This window comes from Pectinophora gossypiella, chromosome 8 (genome assembly GCF_024362695.1).
Source record: "Pectinophora gossypiella chromosome 8, ilPecGoss1.1, whole genome shotgun sequence".
NCBI classification, from domain to species: Eukaryota; Metazoa; Arthropoda; class Insecta; order Lepidoptera; family Gelechiidae; genus Pectinophora; species Pectinophora gossypiella.
In genome coordinates this window covers 15,933,556-15,952,961 of record NC_065411.1, presented here as the reverse complement: position 1 = coordinate 15,952,961, position 19,406 = coordinate 15,933,556, and the positions used below count along the sequence as shown (strand labels likewise).

The 19,406-nt window shown below is 37.6% G+C and overlaps 1 protein-coding gene across 1 annotated transcript in view; it reads left to right on the top strand.

Moving 5' to 3' along the window:
• LOC126369198 (uncharacterized) overlaps nt 1–19,406 on the top strand; it is a 456,612-nt gene that overhangs the window by 377,550 nt on the left and 59,656 nt on the right. The window lies entirely within an intron of this gene.

The following is a 19,406-nucleotide window of genomic DNA, read 5'->3' as shown; positions in this document are numbered from 1 at the left end:
TCAATCTCAGGATTTCGTATCTTATCGTCTTCCCTTCATCAACCTTGGTGTCAAGGTTATTATTGAGCCGCCAAAGGCCCCTGACTTGGCTCATGTATCGACTACGTACTTACATCAGTAAGTAGTAACCGGGACCAACGGCTTAACGTGCCTTCCGAAGCACGGATCATCTTACTTACAGACAATCAGGTGATTAGTCTGAAATATAGACAGTGATAAAGCTTAGACATATTCTTGACATAATCATCATCTCCCTAAAGTTATGATATTATCTTGATCACAGGGTCAATCAGGTGATCAGCCTGTAATGTCCTAACCGAACTAGAGATCATAAAGTGATTTTTGTGATTTGTCCCCACCGTGATTCGAATCCAAATTTTTAACCAAGAGGACTTATATCAAAAGTAGCAATAGTTTGTCTTCTAATTACTTGTGGTAGTGCTCGCTCCTCTACACTGCTGCTTGCCTGGTAGCACTATTTATAGAACGGGGACCAATTCGCGCGAATTCGAGCGCCGCGCCGACCTCACCCCTTCTGGGTCTTACTTTACTTACTTTACACATAAATGGCCCATATAAGTCCCACTGCTGAGCACAGGCCTCCCCTCAATCAACCGGAGGGGGTATGGAGCATACTCCACCACGCTGCTCCAATGCGGGTTGGTGGAGGTGTTTTTACGGCTAATAGCCGAGACCAACGGCTTAACGTGACCTCCGAAGCACGGAATCATCTTACTTTTTCGGACAATCAGGTGATTCAAGCCTGAAAAGTCCTTACCAAACAAAGGACTGTATCACAAAGTGATTTCTACAATGTCCCCATCGGGAATCGAACCCGAACCTCCAGTTCACGAGCCTAACGCTTTAACCACTAGACCACGGAGGCTGTCACCTCAGTCTTAAATGGTCGTAAACCGCTAAGGAGTAAAGAAGAGCGCGCGGACTATCTGTTCCTCGTACTTACATAAGTCATTTTTGAATGGACTGTACGAAGTGTGCCAGTGACGACGTGACCCTTTATATCCGGTCCGCGGAGGTCCGTGTTGTTCTATGCTTAAAATGTATGTTTAAATCAACGTTTATGACGTCACCACTTACAAATACATTTCTCTAATCTACAACCCCGAAGACGCATTGAACTGTTCAGTTAAGAGAGGTCAGTGACCCGCGCCAACTTCATTACTATGCAAACAATGTAAGTTCAGTGTGAAGTTTGCTTATCAACTCTCGCATTTGCATTGATCCCTACTTCGTGAGATTCCTTTAGCTCCGACAATTATGCAAGTCTTCAGGTGGAATCTTGATAATAATTTCTCCGTACCTAACTGATATTTAAATTAAATTGAAATGTTTGAGAGAGTAATGACTGTCTACAAAGAATATCGCCAGCAAAATCGCGGCTTACACAACACAACATAATAACAATGAGACAGTCAATATTAATATTGACTACATGAATTTTGCTACGGAAAAATCCACTTGAAATCAACTCAGAATCATGGCTTGAATCATCCCTCAAAGTTTTCGTTACGATGTCACTAACATCCTGTATACCTACATTCGGATGTGATTTTTGTTAATAAAATCTTGCAACAAACAAGTTACTTTTAATTTAGGTAAAAAGTTCGTATTATGTTAATTAAAACACATAATAACGGGTTCTTACCGCGTTTAAATGGGGATATGAGACTCCCGTATTATGTTTATTCGGATCAGAAATTAGTTGAAATAAAGAAAAAAAATTGTTAAATAAAATCACAACAGAATGTGATTTTTCAAAAACGTGCGTACGTGGTTTTTCTTAGGTGACGATATGCTCTATCGCGTTTTATTATTGTATGGCCCCGATTAATTACAACCCAAGGTTGCCTGGAAAAAATTGCTATCTAACACTAAGGCCGCTTATCGTACGCCTTCTGTTCTACTTATGATTGTAAAAAAATGTACCTATTTTATTGTATTATAATAACATCGACTATAGCGAACTTCATGTTTGAGATGTACCTACTTGCTATTCGCTACATGCCACTGGCAGGCGCGTTCGTTAGACTGACAGGCTGACCTGGCCTTCTCAAACACAGCGGCTTCTCATTTCCTGCTGTCCACGACAGCAAACCACTGCTTGTCACTACCTGCATTTCTAAACTAACCCAGATTCTATTTATTTAATATTACTGAACACAAAATTCCACTTAGTGAACTTCGCCCTTTTCCATATTTTATCACCGTTTAAATCCTCTCTGTGCTTAAAATTAGGCAAAATGGTTCAGCCGTTCGTGAGTTATAGCGAGAGTAACGAACAGAAATGTATTTTCAGCGAATCTAAGAAACAGCAATTTATTTTTAGCGGGACTAACGAACAGCAATTCATTTTTAACGAGACTAACGAACAGCAATTCCTGTGTAGCGAGACCAACGTAAAGAAATTCATGTTTAGCGAGATTAACGTACAGCAATTCATGTTTAGCAAGACTAATGAACAGCAATTCATGTTTAGTAAGGTTAATGAATAGCAATTTGTGTTTAGCAAGATTAATGAACAGCAATTCATATTTAGCTAGACCGATGAACAGCAATTTATGTTTAGCGAGACTAATGATCAACAATTCAAGTTTAGCAGGATTAACGAACAGTAATTTATGTTTAATGAGACTAACGAACAGCAATTCATGGTTAACAAGGCTATTTATTCTACCGGGTTATTATGTTATAATTAACAGTTGTCAATCAAAAATCCGTTGCTTTCCTTTTCAGCGGATAAAAAAATGACAGGTAAAACTTAAAATAAAGTCAGAAGGTGTCTGCTGGAACCGAGGCCATTGGCTCGTAAATTGGCTCGTAACATTCCATTAAAATATACACTATACTTATTTCAGTGTAAAACAACTGTGTGAATCCATAACATTTCAAATTAATTTCGAACTGAAATAATTGTTATTGGGAACAGGTTCCTGCATAATATTTGTTCTGTATTTTAATTAACATACACAGTTTACATTTTAATTAGGGAGGTAGTAAGGAAGTCTTCCAGGAAATTACTTGCTAATGAGAGAAGGGTTTATTCTGGACACAGTAAAGTAGGTATACTGCAGTTATGCAACTAGCTTATATTTACATTGTGGAATAATTTTGCACGCTGCTTATACATACAAAAACTCATGCCTATTTCCCACCGCGGTAAGCAGAGACTATGGAATTCATTTTTTTTTCAATCCTGACACTTCTGTTGTTTCCTCCACATTCATCAATCGTTTCATACACGCGCGTCGATTCGGAGAAGATCGTACCTAGAAACCTTTTCTAAGGACATTTCCGATTTGGTCAATGTGCGTCTTTTTAGGTTTTCCTTTACCAGACCTACCTTTGCCTCATATAGATATCCCTGCTTCTTACTCCTTAACCTGTAAAACCTCATCTATGTAATTTTAAGTGCAATTTTCAGTACCACAGTTGGCTCGACCATTGTAGACGGCGATACGGCTCACCACCTATCACGCTGGTCTAACAGAAAGCTCGATGAGGTGTGGGTACCTAGTTCATTTTGCGATGGATGTACCACTGACTTCCATTGGGGATATAGACGTGAACTTATGTTGTGTTCACCTGCGAGCATTCGCCTGTCATGCAGCGTTACAAGTCCGTGTTCAACTTAGCATTCGTTTGTGCAATAAATTTGTCGCAAATAGTAAGGCGATCCGTGCTTCGGTGGGTATGTTAAGTGATGATATGATGGCGACCAGACGTATCCCTCGACGGCGACACCCTTAGCTAGTGTTATCCTGGGCTCTTGCATGGGCGCGAGCGTGACTAGCAAAACCAAATTTAGTTTTGAAAGTCCTGTTGCAAGAAGCACAATAGAGAGTCCCATTTGAGTTACAAGTGTAGTGGTAGGAGGGCTTGGGTATGTTAAGTAGTCGGTCATCATCATCAATTTAAGAGCCACGCTCTTGTCGGTGTAGCATTTTCCATTCCAGTCTATCAAAGGCCAATTCCTTGACTTCCCTATAAGACACGACGTTAAGTTTTTCTTTAATCTGTTCCATGTAAGCTCTTCTTGGTCTTCCCTATCCTCTCTTTCCTTCTAGTTTTCCTTCTATGATGTTCTAAAGTCACCGACATAGCTCGGAGAATTGCAAAGCTGAAGTGGCAGTGGGCAGGACACATAGCGAGGAGAACCGATGGCCGCTGGGGCGGGACGGTTCTGGAATGGCGACCACGTGTCGGACGACGCTCAGTGGGTAGGCCCGCTACAAGGTGGACCGACGATCTGGTGAAGATCGCGGGAAGCCGTTGGATGCGGGCAGCGCGGGACCGATCGTCGTGGAGATCCTTGGGGGAGGCCTATGCCCAGCAGTGGGCGTCGTACGGCTGATGATGATGATGATGTTTTAAATAGTCGGTACCGGATTTTATTTACTTAAGCTATTGTGTTATTTACTTGTGTAGACGTCACATGAACCAAGTGCTTTGCTGCTGACACCAGGGTTGGTTGTCAGAACGATAATTGACTTCTCAATCCACACGTAAATTAAGTTCATCTTTAGGGTTATGTACATACGTTTTTATGGTACATTATTGACGAAATTTAACAGAAAATAAATAATTTAAAACTCATGTTAAGCATACTTGATAACATTAATGATTATCTGAATGATAAAAAATTGTTCCTCTAGTTATTTGATAACTTGTAACTTGTAATGTAGGTAACATTGATATAGAAGATGTGTTGCTGTTGCAGTTTCCTAGCGAAATATACAATAAGTGTTAATGTATACATTTTTGTGATGATATTTGTTTATGTACCTACACCTTAATTCTATTTAAGTAATTTGGCAATATTTAATCTATGTACGAATATTAACGCTTATTTATTAAACGCGACGTTCGTGCCTTACCCAACAGGGTTCACCTAATACCAGCATCGTTATTCACGCCGCGACTTGTGCTGAGTGAGGCCCTCAGGACGTCCACCACCACCTTAAATGACCATTCTAATGAATATCCTCAATGCTTTTTGTACCTAATTGTTTTGTGTTTTTTAAGTGATTTTATTGTCTTGTCTTTGTGTGTGGCGTCCTTTTATAATAAACAATTTCTATACTATTCTATTAAAATGACGTTGATTCAAAAAAGGATCAACTGAAACTAAACCTTCAAGAAGTTTATCCATTTTAATAACATTTATTCTGATTCCGATTCACGAGAGAAGAACTCACTCACCCTATAAACAAAATATTTTGCATGAAGCTGTTTTACTGTTTATCTATACATATACTGTGTTGTAGCCCTAATTAGAAGATCCGATCGTTACAAACGTTGATTTGAATCGTGATTCTTTACCTAATTAGGGACGGAACCCTTTATTTTTTTTGTAAAGGGTTAATTAAACGAACAGTTGTTTTCAAATAAAATGACCGTTGTGATTTTTTCTTACGTACATACATAAACTCACGCCAGTAGTCTCTAATAGGGTGGGTAGAGGCATAAGGAATCAAACAACGAAAGTTGATACGCTCGATTATGATGAACCCTATGGTGACCAGACAATAACAGAGTTGTCCATCATGTTGGAACGGACAGAAAAAAAAACTATATTTTTCTTAAATTTTGTTGTAGATAAGTACTTATGTTTGTGTAGTGTATATGAAATTATAGAATAGAAATTGTTTATTTAATCTAACAAATTTAAAAAATAATTGTAATTTAAATCTTTAATAAGGGCTCTGCCCTTCTTATATGGAATATGAACAGTTAGTGTTACAACTCAGGCAAAATACTTATTTATTTATCTAACAGTTTATTGTACACAGAACAGAATATAAAAACAATTAGCCTAACACTCGACAGACAAACGGTACAGCTTATTTCTAGTAGAAATCTCCTCCAGAAGACAGGGAAAGAGATAAGAAACTAAGAGAGGGCGGATAGGCGTACACTTATTGCACGTGAGTAAAAAAAAACGATCAAAAAGCGAATCGGACCTGCGCACAAAGAGTTCTGTGTCACAATACATTAATCTGTTAAGGTATCTACATTTTATTTTCTTTCGGTGAGCTCTTAAGCTAAAAGCCGGCATATGCTTGGCCAATTTTTATTATCAACCATTCTCACGGATCCCTATAAAGAGTAGCAAGCACCATTTTGTATGACAACGAGATAAAAACGCCTTTCAAACACGGCAAGACGATTTTTGTAGACTGTGCCACACAAAGGAATTTCCAAGTATAATATTTTACATCTATTTTGCACTGATGTTTCTCGCTAGAATACTATGAAAGCCTTTTTTATTTCATATAAAAAGTTTTCCGCCATGTTTTGTATAGAGGTGGGTGGATTGTAACAGATATTATTTTGTTGGCTGAGGTATAAAAATGTACGCAATGAGTAGATAAAAATGCTGACTATGCACTCGTATTATCCCTGATGTATGTATAATGTGCAGGGTGTTAGTGACATCGTAACGAAAACTCTAACGTTTGATTCAGACCATGATTCTAAGTTGATATAAAGTGGAATTTTCCGTCTCTAAAGTAAAGAATTGCAAAATATTTAAAAAAAAAATAACTAAAATAAACATGAATTTTCGACGGAAAAATCCACTTGATATTAACTAAGAATCATGGTCTGAATCATCCCCCTTAGTATTAGTTACGTTGTGACAAACAAGTTTGTGGTGTGAGGGAGATCGTCCGCGCACATAACATAACATAATTATGTTTTAAAGATACAATAAAGTGCGGGGCGGTACCGTCGGGGGTGAGGTAAATCAAGCTCGCTCCAAGCTCGTATTAGTGCGGGACGCAGTGTGTCCTTTCTATACGTAATTAGTATTATTCTATAGTCTTCTTCTATCGTGTGGGTTGTAAGGTGGAGTACCAACCATCAACTCTGGTGTCAGGATTACTATTGAGCCGCCAAAGGCCCCTGACATGGCTCATGTAACGACTACTTACTTACATCAGTAAGTAGTAACCGGGACCAACGGCTTAACGTGCCTTCTGAAGCGGACAATCTGATGATCAGCCAGTAATATCCTAACCAAACTAGGGACCACAAAGTAATTATTGTGATATTTCCCCTCCGGGAATCGAACCCGGGACCTCCGGATCGTGAGTCAAACGCCCAAACCACTGCAACACGGAGGCCGTTGAATGTAAATTGATAGGCAAATTAGATTTCTAAGTATAGAAATTCGTTTCGGTTCTTTTAAATTTAATCTGCCGACTTTCTCACGCATTTGTCACCCGAAATTGTCACTGAGTTGTGAATTATCCGGTAATTTAACAGCAATTTACCAATTGAAGTATTTGACTGGAAGTGTTTGCGGTGAGGAGGAAAACGAGTTAAAAATAAGGATGCAAATAATCAGAGGAACACTTTATATTGGACTTTTGGGACTTTGATAATTTAACTATTGACGACCCTATTACTCTAGCCAGCTCGCGGCAACAAATACTTCAGGACCCCGATACCGACCTCGCCGACGATTGTTCGACGATTTCCCTCATTCAAATGTGATCTCCTCAGACTGCCCTGGGCACACTCAGGCCTGTTGTCTTAAATTTTGTACGGCAAATATAAGAATCATCATAAATGTGGGATATAGAAATAACACAGGATATATTTTACTCCTTTTATTTTACACACACCTTATATTAAAACCAAAATCCTCTCACCCGGCCGACATCGCACCAAAAACTCCCCTTCCTTACTTTTTAAAACTGCCTTACGTCCCATTCATTAACCCTCCTCCTTTCATACCATAAACAATAAAATTCCCATTCATTATCCTTACATAGAATTCTCACTTTCCTACATAAATATAGTATATTTTTGGTAGCGCGACCGTGGTAGCGCCACCATAGTGTCCTAGTGAGATCGGGCCTTAAAACCCAACTGCAAAATATCGCTATTCTTTCAAATTTATAATATCTTAACTATTAATATCTCTGGCGTGAGATGACATATTGAAAGACGGATTAGAATAATCTGTCACATTATCATCATCAGCCGTACGACGCCCATTGCTGGGCATAGGCCTCCCCCAAGGATCTCCACGACGATCGGTCCTGCGCTGCCCGCATCCAGCGGCTTCCCGCGTCCTTCACCATCTGTTACATGTTCACTTGAATAAGATTTTAGAAAAGAAAAATAAAACTGGAAATTACCCTATTTTGATTTTGATTTCTGGATCGTTTTGAAGTAGGTACTCGCAGGTTCACTACTGCTGTGGTCAAAACGCAATATAATAACCAGTATGTCAGGATCGAAGCAAATGGAATTCCATAGTCTCTGCTTACACCGATGGGAAACAGACGTGAGTTTATGTACACATATATATCGTCACTGGAAAGGCAAAATTACGTAAGCGCCAAAAGGCCATTTCGAGAAAAAGCCGTTTAAAGTTTCATTTTTTCGTTTTTTTATCATAACTTTTTACCCAATTATCCAATTTAGATGATGTCAAAGTAAGGTTACATTGTTTTTTAATTTTCTATGTCCAGCAATACATATTATAACTGTTGGATTGCTATTTTAGGATATAGTGGCGCTTACGTAAAAATGACTTCAGTTTACAGTAAAGCAAATTTACTTAACCGCCATCTGGTTAAAATATTATTTGGAAGCAAAATTACTTACAGCTCTTACGACAATGCATACGAGAACGACAATATTTCTTTAAATATAATAATACTGTAATGTTAGCGGAGTAAAAGTTACTGTAACGACTTTTACACATCTGCTCTCATTATGTAAAAATTGCCTACAAAGTGATCGATTGATTATGTCAGTTCACCAAAAATTCTTTAAAGTAAGTTTTTGTAATATCTTACATGGGTAAAAAGACGTAAGAGACAAATAATTATTCTTAATACCTCTTTAAACTACTTATTACTTCAATTGATTTATAAAAATGGCTATTAAAATACTGAAGTGCCAGAAATAAAGTTTCATAAAATATAAATAATAGCGTACAACCCGTTATCTGTTTGTAAAAGTTTCTTTTTAACACTTTCAAAGACAGAACGTATACGGACGTTCCGATTCCAAGGTGCCATACTACCTATTATGAACCACCAATAACCCATGGTCTCTGTCCGTGAAAGGGTTAAACGGTTTTATTTAGCTAAACCCGTACGGTATATTTGTATCAAAATTAGATATTGCAATTTGAGTACCTTCCTGTTGTCAGATTGATCTGAAATTTGGTACGCACCTTTAATTCCGATGTCAATACAATATAATAAAATCAATAACATTATAAATCTAAGATGGCAGCTGGTACATAATGGGGGATTACATATTTTTCCACAACCCCCTCAATATGGGTATCAAAGATAGGACTACACTAGTAGAATACTGTCATTATGTCAAAATTTCAAATCCAAGATGGACGATATTACGAGTACAAAATGACTGAAAGAAGGATGTTGCCCTTAATTTTGTCATTGTCATCCACCGTCCATAATATGCAGGGCAGCACAGTGGATCGCTGGGTGGGGTCGCTCCGCGAAGCCTGTGAAATCCCCAGGAGGCTTCTGAGCTTCTGGAAGGAGATAGGTTGGCTTACGTAGTCAACAATTACACGCATAATGGGCCACCTTAGAGTCTAAATGCGCAAAACAGAGCACACTAACATAACATAACATATGCAGGGCAGCACAGTTTGGGCTCAAAATTGTTTGAATTAGGACAAGCATACGTGGCTCTAAGTCGAGTCAAGTCTCTGGAAGGGTTAAGTCTTTTTAATTCCTCAATAATTCCCCATATTGTTTTTAAGAGTATTTACCACGAAGTTTAATACACTTTTCCATTCACTCGAACCAGGTATTATTTAACATTTATTCCACTCCAAAGTAGAAGTGTTCAAAATGGCTGACTTGAAAGCGTTGGCCGCTTCTTCACCGCACTGGAACCTTTGACCGCGAAGAGTTTCTTTTTTAATTTTAGGAAATGTAAAGAAATCATTGGAGCTGAGGTCAGGACTGTATGGAGGATGGTCAAGAATTTCTACGTTTTCCTGCTTCAAATAATCGTTTGACGAGCGGTGTGTGAGCTTGCGTTGTCATGGTGCAGCATCCTGCACTCCTGCGCATCATCATGCGTCGCTTTGGGTTAGATTTTCGAAGTTCGGCGATTACTTGTGGTAAACAAATTGTGGTATACCAATCTGCATTAACCGTCCTACGATCTTCAAGTGCAATTGTCGCAACATGACCGATTTTCTCCACGAAGGTAGCCATTCTTTGAAGTGCTTCGAGAGCGAACAACTTTAGTCGGCTTTGACTCGTTTTGGAAGACCCAAACTGTGGATTGTTGTTTGGAATCAGGATAATAGCATAAATCCAAGATTCGTCACCACTGATGATGTCGTACACGTGATTTGACTCTCCTCGGTTGAACCTCTGAAGAGTTTTCTTACACCATCTGACGCGGGCTACCTTATGATCGTCAGAAAATGCGGGATGCAAACTAGTTTTCTCACACCAAGTGCCTCATTCAATATCGTTTAAATGGTTGTCCCTGAAATGCCTAATAACGCCTCTATTCTCGGTATGTCACATGACGATTTTTGAGGATTAGTTGTCTCACAGCAACGATATTATCTTCAGTGAAGGCGGATATCCACGCTCGAATTCTAAATACCAGCGTTCGATGGCTCGCAGACATGGCACTTCATCGTGGAATAGAGATTTTAACTGTTTGAAACACTGAAGTCGCAGTAGGCCTCTTCGAAAGTTAGAGAAAATTTTTCTTTGTAAGATTCATTTTCGAACATGATCTGACAGATTCAAACCAACGCTGTGACTAAACAATTGCATTAATCCTAATGCTTTCAATTGTTTTGATATTCGAAATTCCAACAAATTTGAATTTAGAGTTCTCAATTCAAAATTGGCGCTAAATATGCAAACGACAGAACTTAAAAAGTATAACAAAGTCGCTTTTTCTGTCCCTATATCCCTATGTACGCTTAAATCTTTAAAATTGCGCAACGGATTTTGATGCAATTTTCTTTAGTAGATAGAGTGATTCAAGAGGAAAGTTTATAGGTATGTATAATAACATCCAATAAATAGTGTAGAAATACTGTTATTTTTGAGGATTTTAATGTGATGTCGTAAATAATTTCATTTTTCCTCAGCATTGCATCCGAGCGAAGCCGGGTCGCTAATAAATTATAAAATCAATTCTAAAATAGTTTTACTTTTAGATCTATTGTTAAAAAATAACTTCCTGGGAAACTTACTGCTAGCCCACAAACTTGCTTAATAACAGCATAAAAATGCGAAGGCAAATTTACGTACACGCCTTACTTATTCTAAATACTGTAAGTCAAAATTACTTATTCGCCATTCACTGCATAAACATGCTAAGACATTTTTTCTTATACGCCTTACTTATTTTAAAAGCTGTAAATAAAAATGACTTATACATAGTCTATTTTTTATTTTCCGTGGTCCAAAATTACTAATAAAATGATACTTTTCAAACTATAGAATGCCAAATTTACTTAAAGTTAATATGTAGTTATTATATAGGACCACAATATTACTTACACACCAGTCACGAAAAAAACACCAAAATCTTGTCGTTTAAGAAACTGGAATTGAAAAAAGTCAACTATTTTCAAATTTACGTAAGCGCCAAAAAGTGCTCGTATCGCAATGCTACCCAGACAGATCGACGCAGAATGAAACGCTGATTCCGAATATATAAAAAACCCAAAATACCTATTTTGGCGCTTACGTAATTTTGCCTTTCCAGTGACGATATGTTTGTGTGGTATATTAATTACGTATATAATGGCAAAATATTATCCATTAGTATATTGTAGGTCTATTATTCACATAAAGTAACTTTCCAACTTCGCCGCCAACCGTGTTATTTAAAACAAATATTACCACAAAAACTTTCATGAAGTCACGTGATTTACATACAAAAATTCAGATAGCACGGGACTTGGCGGAAGTTGGGCTTTATCAGCCATTTGGCTTGTTCAGGAAGTCCCGTGGTTTTGATATTAAATGTTTGATGGTGCGGGGCTAGGCGTTAGTTGGTTTGGCAAACATTTCTATGTGAAACGTTTGGCCTAATTGCGGCATATCGGTGGAAATGCATAATGAATGGGGAAAGATAACAACGACCGACGCCAAATTTGAAATATGGCTCCCAAACATCGAGTTAGGTGCTGCCTTATGTTCGTGGCAGAGTCCGAGATTAATTCTGTGTGTGGAAAAGTGAAAATATAAGGTACTTCTCATAGTTTTCCTTCCAGAATAATGTTTGGTTTCAATATTATTGAGTTATTTTCTCTTAACCACTGAATTTGACTTTAGGAATTTGTCATAGCGAACTACTTTAATGGATCAGTACGCGATAAAAAGTTCATTAAGATGATTTTTTACCAGTACTTGGTCGGACAAGTGGAGAGCGCTGAAGGTTCTCCCAAAAAAAAAAAACTATAAGAGCACACGCAGACAATGCACAGGCTGGCCAACTTAAATAAAAGACGAGTGAAAAAATATTTTTCCCCATCATTTTTATCCTATCAAATGCCATTCCCCTAAAAAGGAAAAAAATAATCTTAATAATGTCAACATGACGACGGCAATAGTGACTCGAAGTAACAGGACGAAGTTAGTATCAGATAAGGAATGAAGTAGAAGTGGACCATACAAGGACTTGACAATAGAAGATCAATTTGTACGATTAGGGACCTGGGAACTGTTTACTTACTTGAGGGATACTGTAAGGGAGAGGCCAGACGCTGACGGTGCGTTGCGTCGTCGTAACGCTGTAACTTCAACGTAGTGTCACGCCATCAATGCTATATCATTTGATTGTAAATTTGACTTATTGTAAATTTCTGACATAATAATTTTATAATGTTCTAATTTCTTGACGTTTATTGTTTTTATGCTTCTATGCTGTTCTGGGAGCAAATAAAAAGCATAGAAAGCGTTCAGCTGCTTGTCTTCCCGGGCATGTCGTAAAAACCGACAGAGGGATTGTGTCCTCTAACATGATGGACTGATGTTATGGGCGATAGGCTGATCCCTTATCACCATAAGGTTCATCATATCCAGCTTACGACATCGTATCAACAGTGGCTGCAAGTTGTCTTTGATTACTTGTGGCTCTGCCCACCCCATTAGGGATTGCGGGCGTGAGTTTGTGTATGTATGTGTGTGTTATTGTTTTTATTTATGGGAATTATTGATGATGTCATCATCATCAGCCGTACGACGCCCACTGCTGGGCATAGGCCTCCCCCAAGGATCTTCACGACGATCGGTCCTGTTGACTTATGTTTTAAAAGAGTTATTGTTATTTAATTGACGCATTTTGTGTGTTTATATGAATTTATAATATGATTGTAATTCTATTGTATTAAGCATTATCGAATTGGGCCTGGTCTGTAACGATAATGTGTTTGGATATGTAAATAAAAAAGTGATTATTTAGAAGATATGAATGCATGGGATTAACTGTCTGAGATCTGATATTAGGCAGCTAAATTACTTTATTGCATACCAATATTTTATGTTTATTTTTATTTTTTTAAGAACATCTAGGGCCCTGTGCCGAGGTTTTTCTTGCAGCTTCTTTTCCCCGGCTATACAGGTTGTGAGAAGCTGCAGTAGTTTTAGGCGGATGAGACGTTCGTTATGTAACAATTGACGATTCAAAGTGTAACCATGTTACTTACTGAATATTTATGAATTTTGAATTTGAATAAATGGATAAATGCATCCTGAACCAATATGACACTCACATTAGAACAAAATTTAGCTTAATAAAGACAGAGGTGTATAGTATCGACTCCTCACCAGACTTTTTGTTATTAAAAGATTTGAGTGCGTTTTACCACGATCCCGCCTGGTCTAAAGCAGCGATGTGGTCTAAGGTGGAGCACACAAACTCAAATAGAGCCTATTCACTCTTGACTTGAAAATCCCCAAATTATATGTGTCGGGGAACAGTGACGCAGGAAGAGAATTCCATTCTTTAGCAGTTCGCCGAACCGAACCGAATGTAGCGGTTCGAAGAGGAGGAATGTCGACCACATATGGATGGTATAAGCTGCATTTAACACTTTCAAGGTCAGAACGTCTAATGACGTTCCGATCCCAAGGTGACATTTTACCTATTATGCACCATCAATGACACATGGTGTCTTCACCTTGGGATCGGAACGTCCGTAGACGTTCTGTCCTTGAAAGTGTTAAGCCCCATCTAATACGGTTGTGCCTATGGCCATTAACAAGGCACAAATGAAAATATGGATTACTCTAGCCATAGACGCGGCCAATCAGCTCGCGTCACTAAACACTTCAGAACCCCGATACCGAATCCGCCGGCGTGGTCGACGATTTCCATCATTCAGCGCTTATCGCTATCGACCTACAAGAGTTGAATATTCTTTCAAAAATTCTTCCTATGACGACGCCCTGAGCCGAGATTCGCACCCACCTGGGCACCCTCAGGCCCGTTGTCTTAAATTTTGTACTGGGTGAGAGCCCTCAGCGCTCCCCATTTGTTCGGCCAAGTAGTTAATGCCATCTGCGGCAAACCTACAATAATTCACGTCAAAAAGAAGCAAATATGGCATTTCCATTTGAATTTCCTATGTATTTTTTGTAGTTACCTTATTTGTTGTGTTTTATGTACAATACACAGAGTATTTATGTTAATTAAAGCACATAATAACGGGTTCTTACCGCGTTTAAATGGGGATATGAGACTCCCGTGATCATGACACTTGCAACGGTGTCGAAATATCGGGAGTCTCATATCCCCATTTAAACGCGGTAAGAACCCGTTGTTATGTGCTTTAATTATGATAATAACCGCGTAAACTTAAAACAGTATTTATGTTGTACTTATTTAATAATTACAGAGCGTCACAGCTCAGGCGGTGTACATAACAACGAACTCACAAAGCATTGTGTGACCTCACTCTTATATCTATACGATGTGAACTGTTTACTTGCAGAAGGGATCGAGTTGCGTGAACTAGGTCCTCTTTGATATGTCATTATACTTGAAATTGACTTGCCATTGGTACAGTGGGCAAAAACGATACAAATAAAAAATACCTTTATTCAGTAGGTAACATAATCATATTTTGAATCGTCATTTTTTTACATAAAGAACGTCTCATCCGCCTAAAACTGTTTATCTGGGGAATAGAAGCTGCAATAAAAACTTCGGCCAAGGACCACAGAAGTTCTTTAATATAATTTAGTAATTTGGCTGCCTAATATGTATTCCCAGACGCCTAATCCCATACTAGTATAAATGTACGTAGTTAATTTAATTCTTTATGATACCAATACTCTATGTGCAAATTTCTTTTTCCTAAATCAAATATCTATGATTCAAATTCTGAACAAAAGCCGAACTCTTTTGTATAAAGCTGCAGCCGAGATCCGAACTCAAAACAGGGCTTCACGGATTCAAATTGAAATTCAAAAATATCTTTATTCAATACATAACATAGTTAGTTACACTTGAATCGACAATTTTTACATAACGAACGTCTCATCCGCCTAAAACTAGTGCAGCTTCTCACAACTTGTATAGCCGGCGAAAAGAAGCTGCAAGAAAAACCTCGGCATAGGGCGCTAGACGTTCTTTAAAAAAGTCTTTATACGTCCCATAAGTGACTCCTGAGCACAGGCATCCCCTCAATCAACCGGATGGGGTATGAAATTAGATCATTAATCATTAATTATTCTTGTTTTATTTCCAACAGTCATTTCGTCTATTACATTTTGACGAAATTCAATCAATTTCATGATTACATTTGCCATGAACCCTTAACTAGAGCCCGTAGCCCTCCATTAGTGACTGAGGCGCTCAAACCTCTCCAGAACAAACACTTGGCCGGTGTAATCGTCAGATTGATCTACCGTTGTCAAGAACTGTGAGTACTACACTTCATTTCTCTCATCAGTTTATATAAATAGCTGTGAGGGGTTCTTATTTACTAATTTTAGTCTTACTGTTTTAATTCCTAAAAAAAGCTGATTTACAAAAAGTTTTAACCATGATTTTACAAAAAAAAAAAATCGCGCGACGTCAAGCTACGAGTACTCGCCGTAAAGAGACTCGCCATAGCGGGAATCACCGTTCGGGGAGTCACTGTTAACGCCATAATTCGAATTTTCGTACCTTTTCGAAACTGCAGTCTTACAGAGAGCATTCATACAAACAATAGTTCGTATGAAAACCTAAGCTCTAAACCGCATCCATCTCGAGATATACCTAGTCGGTTAAAAATGCAACTTTTTTACTATGAAAAATCATTTACTTTCCTTATTAAACTCTTTGATTTTAAACTTTGTTATTGAACTGGACATTGAAGGATTGAAGAGTTTTGTCTCGAAATCTTGAACTGTTTTTGTTGTAGAAAAAGGAAGAACCCCACCTAACTTCTAACTTCACCAGAACCACCCACAAGAAAATCTGCTGCAAATCTACAATAAGTAAACAAACATATTTCATTTAAAAAAGGAAAAAAAAACTGTTTTGTAAACGCCACAATAATAAAAGGTATCAAAATAAAAACATTATTATGTACAGAAAATTACGTAAAATTTATTTTTTTTTAGTTAATAATAGGTAAAAAAAAACATATGATTTAGCTGATTATCTACCCATTTATAGTTCAAAGAAGACACTATAATGACGTATAGTGACAGATTAATATAAGGGGCTCTCAAAGGCCACATTGAAGCAGTTGATATAAAAAGTAATATTCCAATTTGATATTTGCGCATATAAAAGTAAGTGCGCTATATCAACAAGGTGTCAAATAACATTTTTTTCTTCTTTAGACAAATTGCTTCATTGTAGCCCTTTTAATCTTCCAGCTCATTTATCTCACTTAAGATGCCATCAAATCAAAATTCTTCCTCAGCTAAAAAGTTAATCCGGTCAAGTATTTAGGTAATTCCATCTTCCGCAAACCAACAATAACTTAAAAAAATTTCAGCACCGTACGCGCTGACAGAATTTTCAATTTTATATTTCCTCATTATCGATATTTTAGGGATAAAAGTTTTTTTCTAAATTCTTGGCATAATGCAAGAGTTCCTGTGCCAATTTAAAATTATGTTCCTTTTAACATGCCATTCTTGATAAAAGTATTTAATAAAGGTAAAACAATGAAAATAAAACTCTATGCCGCAGTTTTTTTTTTGACGTGACCTATTGTAGATTTGCCGCAAATAGCATTAACTACTTGGCCGGACAAATGGCGCTGAAGGCTCTCACCCGATACAACGTTTAAGACAACAGGCCTGAGGGTGCCCAGTTGGGCGCGAATCTCGGCTCAGGGCGCCGTCTGTGAGGAAAAATATTTGAAAGAATTAATCGACCCTAGTGGGTCGATAGCGATAAGCGCTGATTGAGGGAAATGGTCACCACGCCGGCGGGGTCGATATCGGGGTCCTAGTGGGCCGCAAAAGTAATAAATACATCACTTTGAAAATTTTATATTTTTATAAGGTATATAAATAGATGTTTCAAATATAAAAAAAAGGTTTATAGATAATTTTATCAACTTTATTTGGTGCATAACATAACTACATAAGTTTTGAGTCCTTTTTATTGCGAATGAAACATACACATTAGAGAAGTTTTTTTTAAACTAGCGTTGTTGTTACTTAAAGAGTTATTATAATTTCAAAGTGTAGTTCTTTCTTAGTTTTGAAACCCAGTGTAGTCTAATATGAACCCTGTACAAATATTCCAAACTACAAGACCATAAAATTGCTATTTTCAGCTTCATCTACACCATAACACTTTGTAGACAATACCTCCCATAATATTACCCATTTGCCTAAAATATTTAAATGGTCTGTCGAATACTTCGGTTTGAAAACAATACTGCGACACAATAAAAAGATATGGCGAATACAAACATAAAACGGAAGGAAGTAAGAAAAACAATTCGAGAAATAATAAATATTTCAATTTAGTAGGAGCATCCGAAAAGTATGCAGCTACTGCTGGAAAGGGGTGCGGAAAGAGATGCGATGAAAACTTCAGTTGGTTTAATAAAATCATGATTTTATGTCATAACATAAGCTCAGGGCTATATTCCAGAGGTAATTTTTTTTACCTTTGATGGGTTTGCGTGGTGGATTATGCTCCATACCCTCTCCGGTTGATTGAGGGGAGGCCTGTGCCCAGCAGTGGGACTGGACTGTAGGACTATAGGCTGTTTATGTTTATGTTATGTGATGGGTTTGCTCTTGGCCCCAGACTTGCCCGAAGGCACTGACGAAGCGTAAGATGGAGCGAGCTCGCCCAGAAGGTGCCTGTTCACTCTGGTTTTGAAAGCACTCATACATCCATCGCAAGATGAACTAAGCCTACTCACACCTCACCGAGCTTGCTTCACTTTATGTTATAATTTCTGTCTTTTAGAAATTATTATTATATTTTTCTTTTCGCAGTCGAAATGTCAAACATTAAGCTAAATTGTTTCATGATTCTGTGTCCAAAATCGAATATATTTATTAATGATTGTGACACTAAGATGGTAGCTGATGCCTTTACCGCTGAGCACGTGATAATGTATGATCCAAACATGAATTTGAAAACAAATTTGACAATCATTGGTTTAGGCCGGTGCTGGATTTGAACTTGCGACCTCAAAGTGAGAGGCAAGCGTTCTTCCAGGGCTACCACGGCTTTTTTTAGGAGTGAAACTACAAAGGGCAATGACCGTCACTGTATGAGACCCCCCACCCCCTTAAAAATATTACCAACTAGTTCTAAATTCAAATTCCATGGGATTTAGAAATAAAATTCTAAAAAAAAAAAGCTCTTTCAAAAATCGAAATTGGTTGAAATAACGCTGTACTAGGCGGTACCCAAAATCGTACTTAAAAAACTTCGAGAAACTTCGAGAAAGTCGCCATAGATCAGAAATATTAAACTCACTAAGGCGCTTCGAATAAGATAACACGTCTGGAATCTATTGATGTAGGGGCACGTTTTGACTCATCGTCCTTTTCTTCAACAAAATCCCGGCTTCTTTTAATTAATAAATTAATAAAAAGAATCCGGGTAACTTGATACCACAACATTTTACCTGTATTGATTATGTATTTATATACTTACATAATTATGTTAATTTACGTCAATTTACCGGCTGGATAAGTAGAGACTAAATAAAACTAAACTAATAAAATGTCTAAGTAATTTAATTACTTACTTTTTAGTTTATTGTTCTTACATTGAGATTTGACACGTATATGAATTTGATGAAAAAAGTCAGTTTCGTATTCGTAGAATTAGATAATTAATTGTAGTAATTTTAGAGAGATGTAATTATAAATAATAATTATAAAAGTTATTTATAATTTAGCCTCGGTGGTTAGTGG